Source organism: Lissotriton vulgaris, chromosome 2_1 (assembly GCF_964263255.1).
Source record: "Lissotriton vulgaris chromosome 2_1, aLisVul1.2, whole genome shotgun sequence".
NCBI classification, from domain to species: Eukaryota; Metazoa; Chordata; class Amphibia; order Caudata; family Salamandridae; genus Lissotriton; species Lissotriton vulgaris.
Window position 1 is genome coordinate 1,746,301,777 of NC_141687.1, and position 15,128 is coordinate 1,746,316,904.

The window sequence follows — 15,128 nt, forward strand, 5'->3', positions numbered from 1 at the left end:
CAGGTCTAAACCAGGGTGGCGAAGTGAGCTAAAGAATGATGGATTTAACCCAGATCTTTTGACTGGGGAAGAATGTTTTGATTTGTTCTGCATTCTGTTCATCAATTGTGTGTCTTTTGCTGTAGTTAAAAGCCTAGTTATATGCCTCTGGGACAACTCCAGTGCTAGGACGCCAGAGCCTCCTTTGTGTTACTTCAGAGAGGCATCTAGGGTTTGCCACCGACTGGGTGTAAAAGGTGCGAGGGCTGCAGAGCCCCTGGATCAGCTGCTGAGGGCGAATGCCTAGGAAGAACACATCACTGGGGCCGGAGTCGTTTACATCAGTTCCACCAAGTACTGAAAGTCCTGAAGAAGCGCTGGGCGCTCAGACTTGTGCCCGTCGGTAACACGAACTCCTGAGTCTCCAACTCGTGGGCCATGGCCGTACTTTAAATGCACAGACTGAGGGAGTCCGTAACCGAACGCTGCCACTGGTGGGAAGGGCATGCTACAGCGAACTGCACGCGAGACGGGGCTCTGATATGAGCAGGGGTGTCGGCAGCCCAGAGAGTGCGCCAAACACACACGAAAATGCACCTCCTCTGAGAGCCGCGTTCATTGCGCTGCCTAGCTATTAGCAATGCGTCATTTTTAGCAGGCCTGCGAGCAGGGATGCCAGTTAGGCGGTGCTACGGCTGTTGGCAGCTGGTGCCCTTTATTTGTCCTTTACTGCCCCCGCACTGCCAGTGCTTCCCGGGCCTCACAGTTCACACAAGGCATCAGCAGGAAGGGAAAGTAAACAGGGCGCTCAAAGCTATATTTGCTTCTGCCTTTCCACTCCCTGCTTTGGCCTCAACGAACCCAGCAGCAAATAGGAGCCTACTGAGGCTCGAAGGGCGGGAAAAGAATGAACCCCTTTTACGTCACAGTATTGGGGTCGGAGTCGGGGGAGGGGGGTAAAGAGTGCATGATGTCACTTCCACTAGCCTGACGCTTTTATTTTTAACGTGGCCGTCGATTAACAAAAGCGTACAAATTGTGCGAAGCTCCTACGGGCATGGCAGTCCAGGATCAAATCACTCCTTGTGTGTGAGCTATAAAGTAGAGAACGCAGTTGAGGCGGGAGCGGAAATAACTGGAAAGGGAGGAAAGGAGGTGAGGCTGCAGAACACCGCCTGCCACTGAAGTTATAAACTAGCTTTCCTGTAGTAACGGTTCCCTTGCTCATGCCAGACTGGGCCTAGCTGTCCCTTGGAGGCAGGAGGGGTCTGCAAAGCACCATGAGTCAGGAAGGAAGGAAGGAGCAATGAGTCAGCCTGAGCTATTCATGGCTGAGCTCAGACCTACACAGAGCCCTCACCCAGGGCTGACAAGCACTTCCCTAGAACAGGCATGCCTTCGCGAGATTCACAACCCCTCCGACGTATCACACATTCCTAAGTGATGGTTTATCAAAACTCCTCTACCACTACCTCACAAGTGACTCATTATCACAATCCGGTTACCTCACCTTGGCAAGTGATATCTTGTCACAACTACCCCACCTTCCCTTTACAAGTGGCTTCTTTTCACAACTCTACCACACTTTCACAAGTGACTTCTTATCACAACTACCCTACTATTCACAAGTAGTACTCCTTTTGCGACACCTCTTATTTATTGTAAAAGTTTGATATAGCGCTAGCTTGACCCGTAGGTATCCGAGCGCTTTACATACACACTGTAAAAACAGACAAATTCCATTACATAGTAGGAAGGCGGTATGGAAGCAAAACAGATAAAAAGTACAGCATGAAAAATAGGTCAACAGTTCAGGGGAGGGAGAGAAAACAAACGAGGGTGGCCAACACTGTCCGGTCACCAACTATCCTTGAATGTCAAGAGAGAGAGAGAGGAGTTAGCTTGGATAATGAAGTCTAGGTTAGTTGACGTTGGTCAGGAAAGTATTTGTTAAGGAGATGGGGTTTCAGGTCCCTTTTGAAACTGGAGAAGGAGGGGTTGCATTTGAGAACTCTAGGGAGAGTGTTCCACATCTTTTATCACTCTATCACACCTCTATCACTCCTATCATTCCTTCACAAGTGACTGCATGTTACAGCCACCTATATAACTGCCTTCCTGCCAACCACACCTGATTAACTGCCATCAACAAGCGCTCAATCACCACCACCACCACCATTACCACCACCTTCTGGAGTGACGGCTATCCACAAGCGCTCAATTACCAGCAACACCCTACCTTCCGGAATGACAGCTACATACAAGAACTCAATCATCAGCACCACAACACCTTCTGGAGTGACTGCTATCCACAAGCGTTCAATCACCAGCACCACCCTACCTTCAGGAATGACAGCTATATACAAGAACTCAAACATCAGCACCACAACACCTTCTGGAGTGACAGCTATCCACAAGCACTCAAGCACCATGACACCTTCCACAGTTACAGTTATACAACAAGCACTCAGTCGTCATCACCACTACACCTTCTGGAGTGACAGCTATCCACAAGCACTTGTCCACCCTATCACCAAAACGTCTGTATTGACTGCTATGCACAAACAAAGACCACTCTTCTCCATCTTTCAGAGTAACTGCCCTCCGCAACTAACCTAGAAGACCTCGGAGACTCCTTCAAGACGAACTGCGTTTTAAAGGCCCATGTTAAGAATCTATTTTCAAAACACGTTCAAACCAAATATTGTGCTATAAATTCCATTGAACAAACGAGCCTTTAGACTAATTTAAATGGGGCCTGCTTCTGAAAGCAACCGTATCCGTCACACCCAGGGTGGGTGGTTGCTACAGCCACACCTGACTTCTCCCAGAGTGGCTGGTCTGAACACACTCTCCAACACATTTGACTCACCAGTTACCATGGAAAACGACTAAGTAACTACCATTAGCAAACACCTGCACCACACCCCTTCACTGAGGGCTTACTACAGTGCTGCGAGAACCCTTTAAAGTCGTCAGCGAACCCTTGGAAAAAACATAGGATTGTATCCTACGTTTCTGTCTCAGAAACAAAAAAAACAAACGCTCAGGTGATGTGGAAATGCCAGTTTAAGCTGCAGAGCGGAAGTGCAGCTGCATAGTGTTAGTATATAACCGCACTGGTTCATCCCACATGGAGTACGGGCACCCTAAACTGTCCCTTTCCAACTACTCCCCACAAAACCACAAGTACATTTGCCAGAAAGGTGGTACCTTTTATAGCTATTCAAGTGGAGAGGTCAACAAATGAATGGGCACAGAGTCGGCTTTCTCACCGGTTAGAGGTGGTATGTTTGATTTTCAATAGCAGGGGTGTGGAGAACACACGCCACCTTTCATGGGCTCCAATTCTAGATCTGAAATTCCCCATGGACGTATGGCAACGTTTACACTGTACACGAAAACTGTAAAGAATAATGGACGGGGCAATAGAAAGGCCGGCACGATGCCAAAACCAAGCACCTGTGATTGAGGCACCAGATAAATGAGGGCATTCTTGCGGTGCGGCGCCTGAAAGTGCAGACGCCGCTGGTGTGGGAGAACAAAGGGCTGATTGAGCCCGCCCCGGGAGGACTCCGGCCCCGGGGCATTTCTGCCGGGCCGCGCCCTGAGCACGGCTGCAGAGGCGGGGCCTGGGCTGCCACTCGGGTGGGGCACAACGTGCGTGATGCCTCTTAAAATACAGGATGGCTTGCCAGCAAGTCCCATAATCTAATTTTCACGATGAGACAGAAGAGAAGGGGCTCAAAGCAATACAATTCACCCTGGGATACAGGAAACGACAGTGGCCAAGATTCCAAGCTCACTTTGACTAACTGCGGCCAGGTAGCCTTAGACAGAAAATAGGGACCTTTTACCCAATTGCTCTTACAAGCATTGGCAAAGCCAATAAGTCGAGCATGTTTCGAACAATGGTATTTCCCAATGCTTACAACCGGTTACTGCATTTATTTTTGTCACTAAGCCGGAGACCTTATATTCTTGCAATGGCCCTGAGCAGGAGACCCAGTGACCACAAAGTATTAGCACATATGGTGGCATGGCAATGAAGGTACCTGGCTCGAACAAGAGTGTTTTTACTTAGTACCGTCCCGCCCCATTCCATGGTTGGTTTGGGAGAGAATGTAATATTCTACGTTTTCCCCTGTTCGGAGCTATTAGACTCGGAATCTTCCCCACACGAATTTCACCAGGTTTTAGTTTTTCTGTGTTGAAAAAGCAGCGTTAGAGCTAACTCGGAGTACTGCTTGTAATCCCATTTTGGGCACACGTTATCGTGTGCACAAGAATATAGGGTGACCAGGTGTCCCGGTTTTTCACCTGCTGTCCCGGCAGATTGTAACTCCTGTCCCGGTTTTAGAGAGGGGCGTTTGAAAACTGTGGGAGGCGCTTTTTTATGTTTTACAAAGCAGGGATAGTAAGAATTTGTTTCAAAAAAGCTATTTAATTAACAGGCAAGCTTCTGGGTTTAAAAATGGCATTTTATGTATGTTCTAACTGCCTGTTCTGTAATTCTCTGCCGAGGAGCGCTGTCATTCTGCGCGATCGCTTGAAGTAAAACTGCAGTCCTTCTATTTTCGTGAAATTACCCGGTTTTTGGCTTTAAAATTCTGGTCACCCTATGTTTATAGGGACTACCTGTAATGAGATCCCGGACGCCCCAAGTCTTCAGCGCTGTCCTAGTCGCACTAGAATTACCCCCTGCTGTCCCATCTCTGATGCTGGTCAATGCATTTCCCACACTTTGTGGAAATCGTTCATTTTGCTACCCACACATCTCAGTTACCCACAAAAGAAAGGGTCCATGTGTGCTTTAAGACTACCCACATCTCTGGAGAAATATGCACACCAGCTTGTTGACACAACATGCTTACGGCAGCATGGACAGGGAGAGATTCACTGCAGAAAAGGAAGGAAGCCGGCAGTTCTGGGAGGATCGATGCAGCCGGGAGGATCGATACAGAGGTTGCCTCTTTGGAACATACAACAAACCACAGTCTGCAGAGAACAGCCAGGAGCCCAGGAAGCACAATACAAGCAGTCAACACAGAAGGAACGGGCAAGGGAAGCAAGGCAATACAAGGTTTTTAAGGATAACACCCTCCTAGAATCCCATGGCATTATTGGACTAAGGTTAAGAGCACGCTGGCACAGTCTGTGGCAAAAGGTCCCACGCCCAGACCGCCACATTAGGAGGCTTACCCTCAGCTGCGATATCTCGAACTGTGCCAAGAGGCTATGGCAACGCAGTACAATGCAACATGAGAAAATATTTTAACTTAATAAAAAAAAAAAACAACACACAACCCATCAAAAATATAGCTCTCACAGCATTCCTGAGACACGAACTACACCTGTGTGGCTTTATCTTAGGACCTACAAGTAACTTTCAATTGCTCTATCAGGGTACAAACGAAAGGTTAGATTAGGTCACAGACTACACACTGAGGTCAGGAATCTTCCAAGCCGACATTGGCAGTATGTGAAACCCAGGTCAAAATCACCCATGTGTTTAACCAGACCCGAGGCTGGACTGGGCACAAACAACCTTCAATCTACATGAACAGGCACGGCTGCGTGTCCCACCCAATCACCAGTAAAGCGACCTGCATGCACCCTGCCACCAAATCTAGTTAACACAAGGGATGCATGGAATTTTATTCAGAAGAAAATATCCCAAGTATGTGACTGGGAGGGACCTGACAGCAGAAGGCGAGAGGCATCAAGGCTGCTGGGAATTAGCCCATTCTCAAGCCGCATTACATTCAAAGCAAGTCAACATCACAACTCTCAACACAAAAAAGCCCACCTGATTGGTGAACATTTCCGATAGGCAGGGCTTTAAGGGGGGGGGGGGGCTGAGCCCCCCCCCCCACAGTTTTTTTTGAGGGGCCTCGAAAGGGGGCTCTAGGGGGCTCTATTTTCGGGCTACTTACGTGTCAGTGGTGTAACAAAACTTGAGGGGGCCCCCTGCAAAGTACCTGGGGTGCCCCCTCTTTACATCTGGTTAGCAGTCCTCGCAGTTGCTCATTGTCGCCCTCTCTATTTCTTGGATCACCGTTAGCACCTCTCCTGCCATGCTCCTTTGTAGTGCTGCTTCTTGCCTACTTTGTTTGGTGGGTCTTACAAGTGTGTTTGCAGCAGTGCGCCGGGTACTTCAGTCAGATTCCTGGCACGCCCCCGGGTCACTGTTGTACGACTCACTGCTGAAACCAGTACGGCTTGTTTCATAAGGAATCTATTCCTTGTTATATGCCCAGTATTATCTGTACAGCACATGCCCTCAGTCCTACAGCCAGTCAGCTTTCCTCCCCTTGTAACACCAAGACAGGGGATGCTGTCTCTTAAAACTGAACTGTGCAAAGGAGGTGGGCTCCAGTTCGCCATTGCTCTTCTGCTCCCATTCCCTGGTTCTCTAAAGACAGGGATTCTCTTTCTCACATGATTTATGGGCCTGTTGGCACTTTCCATCCTGTGCACCTGTAGGCACTTTCCATCCTGTGCATTAGTGCAGAGATTGAGGGATGGCACAGGCTTTCAGTGGATTCATGAGTCCAAAATTTGACAGCAATTCATGTTAGAATTATTCCCATCACCTTGTTGGTTGTTGCGGCTGACTCCCTAAATGCAGTGGCTATGCCCAGTTGTGGGTACCACGCTCAATTGTCATAAGAACCAAGCTATACCTCTCTGATGAGAACTTAGTACGTTCTGCTGACCCCATCTCTAGTTACACATTAGTTGCTCCAACTAATCTATTGTAGTGTAATAAGAAGGTGTTTTACAGTTGTGATATATGGGAAAATGCTACTTTGGGTGATTCTGTGACTGGATGAGACTTCATGATTTTCTTAAGCCCACAATGCTAGTTATCTTGGGGGGCATATCTGAAAACTTACCTGTGGCGGTGGGGAGCCGTGGGGGGAGCAGCCAGGAAGGACCCTTCGCTTGTCCAGCCGTGAGGGAAACGGCAAACGCAACACGAAACCAGGGACGCTCCAGGCCAAACCGAGAGCCAGGAACCACAGTTCCCAGCAGCCCCGGCACCTGGCGCGCTCGTGACGCTCCCGCTGCGCCTGGAGGCGCCTCAAGAACGTGGGACGCGCGCGGGACGGCGCCGGGCTAAGCCCGGGCAAAGGGCGGGCCCTCTGTGGCCCTCAGAGGCACAAAGAGGCCGGGACGGGCCTCCACCCGTATCACCCTGTTACATCAAAGAGGTACTGTGATTCCCCTTAACATTTCTATTCAGCCCACTGTTTGCTATTTTGCTTTAGACCATGTCTATCTGGGAGGAGCTTAATGCCATGTGTAGAACCCTATATATCCCTGACCTTTTACCCTCCATAAGCTCAGACAACAACCCACATCTTGTTAACGCCACCCTGCAGATGTCACCTCTGTCTCTTAATAAACTCCAATCTCCACTCATAGCACTACCGGGTGGGCAGAACACCAAAAGAAAGATCGATGATGCCATCACCAATGCGAAGCCACCCAAAACTCCTAAACTATGCCCCAGTCCCTCTCAGCACCACTCTGTCAGCTCTGTGTCGGGGGATATGGAGCATGGAAAAATGGAAAACTCTCCATCATTCCCCCAACCAACTTTATTAGCCCAGCTCGAGCACTTATTAATCTCCCTAATTTCACCATTGGTGGAAAAAATCAACGATCTGGGGGATAGAATATCTAACATTGAACAGATAGTTAAAACACATATTCCATCAGGAATCAAACCAGCATCATCAAACCCTCCGATCCCCCTCCTTGCCCTGGAAAAACCAAAACTGAATTCCCGCAGGAATGCGCATTCTCAAACTTTAACGTTGGTTCAAACAAACCACATTGAGGCGAAAAATGAACCTATTAAAATGCCACGAATAAACCTACCCCCCGAAGCCGCCCCCTATGTGACTGTTGTTTCCGGGATTCCACCACTAACTCACGGAAAAGTTGAAACACGCCAAGACTTACTACATAAGGCCATGTTTTGGTTACAGACGAATAGACCTCTGCCACCTGACCTAGATGGGGGGGATCTTAAGTGTTAGGAGGGTGGGGTGGTTGGGCACTTTGCCAAAAGACATTCCAGAGGACTTGGTCCTAATTAGGTTCAAGCAAAGGAAAACAACCCCTTACTTACGATCCTGCAAGTATAAAGAGGGGGATGGCCCAATTCGTATCTGGGACTTACATGACTTTTATCCGAGCTTTCCATCCACCCAGATATCAAGAACACACGGGCCAATGTAAAAATGCTGCTTCTAGCTATGAAAAGTTTTTGATTTCCCTGATCCCCTTTTCTCTTTTTTAAAAAATGCCATTTTAAACTTTCTGTGGTGATTAGAAATAGATATTGATGGCATTTTGTTTTTAGAATTTTTTTTTAAACATGTATTGTGATTTTATGGTTGATTAATTCCAATGTCTTTTTAAAAAATTGTCTATGTTTACTTTTATGGTTTCTACAGGAAATCGAAATAAAGTTTTGAAACTGATTTAGAAACACGCCCCTACTCAGATAGGCCACACCCCTTTCAGAAATTTGTCACGTCCATTTTAGAGCACTCCCAGTTTTTTTTTCCCCACTTAAAGCCCTGCCGATAGGTCCACATTTAGCTCACACATTGATGACTTTCAACCTCTGGACTAAGAAGTGGACGTGAACTAGATTACATATGTATTGCTTCTTTTGTGGTCTGTATTTTAAATTCTAGGTTAAAATTAGGCAGAAGGCTGCAAGAAGACTTTGTTGGTTGTGTGAACAATCACTTGGCAAGTAGCTCTACTGCCTGATCAATAAGGAGACCTAAATATGGATGGCAGATCTCAATAGGGCGCTGATTGCAGAACTCGTGCTGCTACAAGACGGCACACAACAGAACCCCACACCTATTAACTCTCCAGACTGGCAAAAGTATTTAACATAGGTAGAATCAAAACTCCACCACGCCAAACACAGCACCAATTCCATACAGGATTAATTCAACTCCTCAAGCATGCCACTATTCCCCCCCCCAATCAAGACAGCCACTAACCAGGGCTGACATGGTTCGCCACTTTACATCCTCCCCCACTTCACCCTTCCACCTCCCCCCTTCCAAAACAGGGCAAAAAGCACAGTCTTGCTATACCTGTTCACCGAAATAGCTACACCACAGACTAACTCTTCCCATGCACAAAGAACAGTGGCTCGAATCCAGAGCCCACTACCCGAAAACCCACAACACGCTGAATACATAGACGTTATCTGCCACAGAGGCCTGTTTATCAGACACACGGCACTTAATGAACGTAGGCTAGTTCGAACAAAATTTTGCAAAGTTCACAATGTTTAATAGTGTTATACCAGACTGTCACATGACTGTCAACAGCTTCATATATGTGACGTATGTGGCCAATGTAATACTGCTTAAGCTGTAGTGACATAATATGTATACATTGCACTGCCTAACAGGTCTCGAGTGTTAAAGGTAAACAAATCAATAAACACGATTTTAATAAAATAAAAAAATAAAAAATTAGGAGCCATCGTGGTTCTTCCAAACATTCAACTGGTTACACCTCCAATGCAGACGCACTTTAACTCAGCAGTCTGTGCAATGGCAGAACAGACACAATGCCTGCATGCAGTGACCTGCTTTTACCAATAGCCCAGACAACATGTCCCCGCTTATTACATGGCTTTGCCGACCTTTCACTGAACACAGACCTTGACAGCAGGACGGCACTCCAGACTCAACTAGACTGCTTATCTTGCATTCAATTCCCACAATGGCATCAGCTGCCTTCGACAACTGATGGAATCAGAGAGTTGTCCTCTTGGCCCACCTATTGCCCATCAATCGCCTTCAATTTTTCACTGTGGGCTAAATGAAGGGCAAGGTGCAAACACTAAAGAAAATAAACACAGCTCTTTCAGTTCATAAGGCTGGTGCTGCAAAAGGTCAAGCTTGGGGATAGCAGCTGCTCTGCTTGGTTACTCTGAAGCCCAATGAAGAAGACTGTAATTTGGCACAAAGTAGAGTCTTATCTTGCTTCACGCTCTTTGATTCCAAGTCACATTGAAGGCGCATGCAACAAAACTGCTGTCAGCAAGAGCCAGGCTCTATAGCTTAACCCCTTCAGCGCTGCGCGAATTCCGCTGCGGTGCTGAAGGTTCTAAAGAACCTATAGAACCATGACGGAACGGTTCCGTCATAAGCACAGGCCAACCGACGCTCATGACGGAACCGTGAAAGAAAAAAACTGCATACGCAGTCTACCTGATAGAATAATTTTCACAAACACGGAAGCCACGGACGAAGGAGGAAGCACAACCATGCTGGGGGTTGATTGGACCCTCAAATACCCTTTGTCCAGAGTTGGCTCATGGGGCATTGTTCCCTACCTCCCTAAGCATACTACACCAGTATCTCTGTTTTAGCTAGGGCAGTGTATATTTATAAAGTATATACCTATACACATTGATAATAATAGTATCATTACACTAGTCTGTACATACACCATTAATTTTCTTCTTACTGTGGAAAGACATTAGTGAGTGACAGGGGGATCTGACCCCGGTCCTGACGAAGGGGCATGGCGCCCCGAAACATGTTGACCCACACAGGAATGGAAGCCCATTAATTCGGTTGTTCATTCCGAATCACACTTTTTTTTAACAATACCAGCCAGTGTTTATTAAATAGTTTTTTCTATCACCAGGCCAGGTATTTTTTAACACCACTTTTTTATATCACCCCTGACCCTAGTGACACTCCCTCCATTTCACTCACATAGCACTTTCATCTAAAAGGTGCTCCAGCGTAGTCGCTCGTCGCAGCACTGCCCCGTCCGGCAGCCGGGCGGGAAGACCCCCGATGATGAAGCATGACACCAAGGGCCCTTTTGGTGTGTGAGGGGTATTTTAACACATTCTGTGTATTCCATTAACAACAGGATACACATTGACCCGACGAGAGGTGGACCTTGTTGATTAATAGTACTTTGGTAAGAGGAGGACGTGCCCACCTTAGTGCCACGCAGCAGCACCTCTTCACTCCCCCCTTTTGATTTCTGTACTACAGAATAATTTTCTAGCCTGCAATTCTTTTTGTAACTCGGGTTGGAATTCTTCTTGTGAGTTGAGAGCAAGGATTTTATTTGGGCAGGGATTCTACTTTCTTCCTGCTTGATAGACTTAGTATTGGAGGCACAATTTTGCTACAGTTGGTGAGTCGGGGAAGAGGGCCGAGATTTTAGACTACTTCTCTAAATGGTGCGAGTTGACAGCATACCAGTGTGAGGTTATTGGAAACAAGAATCTTTTGGTTCAGATGACAGAACCACAGCTTACAGCAGTTTTTATGGTCTAGTTTGACATGATTCTGCAAATAAAATACAGACATAATTCATCCAAAGTTACCCACTCCTTATGTTGTGGAGTCACCACTGTGCCTTCATATACTATAAAACAGCAAGTCTTTTGAAGACATTTAATTTCTAGCAACTTGAAACTTGTTCATTCGTTCCGAAAGTAGAAATACATACAGACATACATATTTTTTGTGTGAAAGAGGCCAAATCCTAAAATGGCTGTCAACACTTCCTGGTGGAAGTGTTGATAGCCAATCAGATCTCTGTACGAGATCAAGAGGATCTGCGAATTAGTAGCAACCCTGCATATACAAATTTGGATTTTCTTTAATATCTCCAAAACTACTGAATGGATTTACGCCAAATAACAAAAAGCATTCTTTCTGGACCAAGAGTTACCTTTCTGCCAAAGCTGGTGTAATTCCGTCCAGCACTTCCAGCTTTAGTCATGTTCAAAATCACTATGGGAATTAATAGAGGAAATACACATTTTTTGCCCCTCCTCTCTTTTTCCCAGCCCTCGCTTGACAGATATCCCCGAAACGTTCCATGTACAAGCCCATAGAGGACACTTTTTTTTGTAAAATATCATGAAGATTCCGCAAACGACACCAATGAGATAGCCAAGTCCAAAAATTATTTTCTTATGGAAACTAGGTCCCAACTATAACTATCTACTGTATGTACGTGTGTGTATAGATATAAAGAAAAAGTTGCCCTTGCTCGGGGAAGCACACAAGGTGAGTAAACAATTCTTTATTGGAGGTCGTAGCGAGATGAGCAGGAAACATCCAGAGCTGTTACCATCACCTAACTGGTTTCGGGCATGCGCCCTTGCTCACAGGTGTCTTTGGGGATGATTAGAAGCATTACGCCGACATTTTATTGAGTTATTCATAATGTTCCAGCCCCAGTGGACGTGTCGTAGATGCTCCCTCAAGTGCAAAGGATCATGGTATTTGCAGTCCAGTGACTTTTAGTTCAAAGTATTTTCACCCCCAATCCATGGAATCAATAAAAGCCCAGGTGGGTTGATGAATGTCTCACTGCGCATATCGCCACCCATCTCTAACCTCCAACAAGGGGCCCCACAATCCATAACGATGACACCACTTCGGCGTTATCCTGGCCACTTCTTGCGGCGATGCTCCCCATGACTGGACCAGCCGTTGGGTATGAGAGGAAAAGGTTGCCCTTGCTCAGGGAAGCACGGTGAGTATACAATTCTTTATTGGAGGTCGTCCAAAGGAAAAGAGCACAAAATGATTCCCCTCAGTGGGCTCATATTCACTTGTTCTGTAAAAGCAAAGTTTTGTCTCCTTAGTAGGATCCTGAATATCCTGGCGAGTTTACTGGTATGCAAAAAATACAAAATAAAAGGAAGGAGTACTTCGTAATCCACTTGAAGCAGCCTATGATTAAGGGGCGTAATAGCCCTGAAACGAGTCAGGCACTCATCTGTACCTGAATGAAAGGAGAGTTGTCTTTTGAAAGCTGTATGGTGGATCCGCAGCTGAGTGCATCCTGTGAAGCTCCAGGGCAATTTGGATTATATATATGATTATATTACATAACTAGCGCCAGCCACACAAGATGTAAACAAACTAAACATTTCTACACAGAACAGGGCTATTCTGCTAGGACCTTACACACAAAAAAATTACTCTGAGGACAGAGAAGAAGCTTTGTTGCTCAGGAAAAAGTGATGTGAATGGATCGAGGAGTTACAGGTGCTTTACACACTGACCTTTTAATAGGTATCCTGCAGCAAAGATGATCTTCAAAGGTACCTCCTGCTGACGCACCTGTTCCTGCTTCTTAGGTGTAACACTAGAAAGAAAGAGAAAGAACCATGGATACACATACTGACCCACCAGACAGACTCCTCACAGTTCTAACTTTTGTGGCTGCTCCCACCCACAGTTAAAGACTATAGCAAAATTCCTAACCCCCAATGCAACTACCCCTCTGTAAGGGATACTACTGAGATAACTCCAGTTGTGGATCTTAAATGGGGACTGGTACTACACTTCTCTTGAATTGAAAATTCAAAGCTCCCAGGTGGCACCACCCCGGGATCATAGGGGGCCAGAAGGATTGGTATCTAGCAGTCCTGTGTTTGGAGCATCCATACAGGATTTAGGATGTGCCTGCCTGCTGAGGCTCATCTGGGAGCTTTGAATTTCCAACAGAACATTACATGTTCCGCCACTTCATCTCTCAGAATACTTTGCACAGTCACATCGGTGCAGCCCATCAGGGGGTGTGCGATTACATATAATTAGGAGAGGGTGTGACCGGATTTAACACGTTCTTTGCCGCTACAGCCTCTGAGGAGGACATTTGAAATGCGTCAGGCATTGCGGTATTGCGGCATTGCTGTGAAATGGTTTGGCTTGCTGGTGGCATCGATTTTTTTTCTATTTCTTTACCTTTGGTATAATTGCGGCACCAGTGCTTTACTTTTAATGTTAAAAGTAAAGCGCCTGTGCCGCGATTATAAGAAAAGTATATAAATAGATTTTTTTTCTATTCTTTTACTTTTGGTATATTCGCAGCACCCGCGCTTTACTTATAACATTAAAAGTAAAGCGCGGGTGCGGTGATTATACCACAAGTAAAGGAATAGAAAAAAACACTATTTCTTTATTTTTGGTATAATCGCGGCACCGACGCTTTATTTTTAACATTAAAAGTAAAGAGCGGGTGCTGCAATTATACCAAAGGTAAAGAAATAGATTTTTTTTTCTATTTCTTTACTTGTGGTATAATGGCGGCACCCGCACTTTACTTTTAATGTTATAAGTAAAGCGCGGGTGCGGCGATTATACCAAAATTAAAGGAATAGAAAAAAACATTGATTTCTTTACTTTTGGTATAATAGCATTTGCAATGCAATAGGTCTCGTATTATTAAATGTTTGAGTTATTGGCATTGCATTATTATTAGCAACACTAATCGCTCAAACCTTTACTAATGCGAGGCCTATTGCATTGCAAATGCTTGTTCAATATTTAGCCCCACCTGGCATCCTCCACGTCAGTGTTCTCAGTTGGCTGCAATATAGGATTAAGCCTACACGGGTTCATGAGGAAGCTGTGGCCTGATACAAATCCACATTGATCCTCCTGTATTAGGTCCCGATTACATTCTGAAATGTATTTGCTAGAATTTTAGATAGTAGTTTAGTGTCCACATTTAAAAACGATAACCCCGCATGAGCTAGCTCAGTGTCCACATTTAACACAGATAGCCTGTGCGAGTTTAGCCCCACTGGGTCTTTTAGCCAGATTCAGTGGCAAGACTATTCTGGCCTTCCTCGTAGTTTCCAGCAATCTTACTCCTGCTTAGTTTCCATGTGAAATTCCAGAAGAATATCCAGGAGCAACTCTAAAAATGAGAGATTAAACGCTCCAGGAAAGTGAGTCGCTCACACAATCTTTTTTCCGGCGGTAGCGTGCTTATGGCTGAAATGTTTTCCTCCTTTTTAGGTCACGCCTGTCGATGCGCATGCGCATCGAGCAAGCGAGAGTATTGGGACTTATCCACTCTTTATCCACTGCAAGGAATCGTGGCGATTCCTTGCAGTGCCCGTGACTTTTAAGCTCAATGCGCATGCGCATTGAGCTTAAAAGCGCGTGCACGTCCGTCTTGGTTTACCCGCTCCGCCCCCTCCCCTTCCCGCCGTGTCGCATTTCTCCTCCCCCCTCCCCTCTCTTCCCTCCGTCTTGTTAGTTATTTTACCCGCTCCGCCCCCTCCCCTTCCCGCCGTGTCGCATTTCTCCTCCCCC

General features: G+C 46.2%; 1 protein-coding gene across 3 annotated transcripts in view; it reads right to left on the reverse strand.

Moving 5' to 3' along the window:
• The window catches only part of CD151 (CD151 molecule (Raph blood group)), a 161,687-nt gene that overhangs the window by 107,519 nt on the left and 39,040 nt on the right, over positions 1–15,128 (reverse strand). For 2 of the 3 annotated variants that reach the window (XM_086957747.1, XM_086957748.1), the window contains exon 2: positions 13,085–13,167. The exons of the other annotated variant lie outside the window; for it this stretch is intronic. The gene's annotated coding sequence lies outside the window, so the exon portion shown is untranslated. The remainder of the gene's footprint in view (positions 1–13,084; positions 13,168–15,128) is intronic. 3 annotated transcript variants of the gene reach the window in all.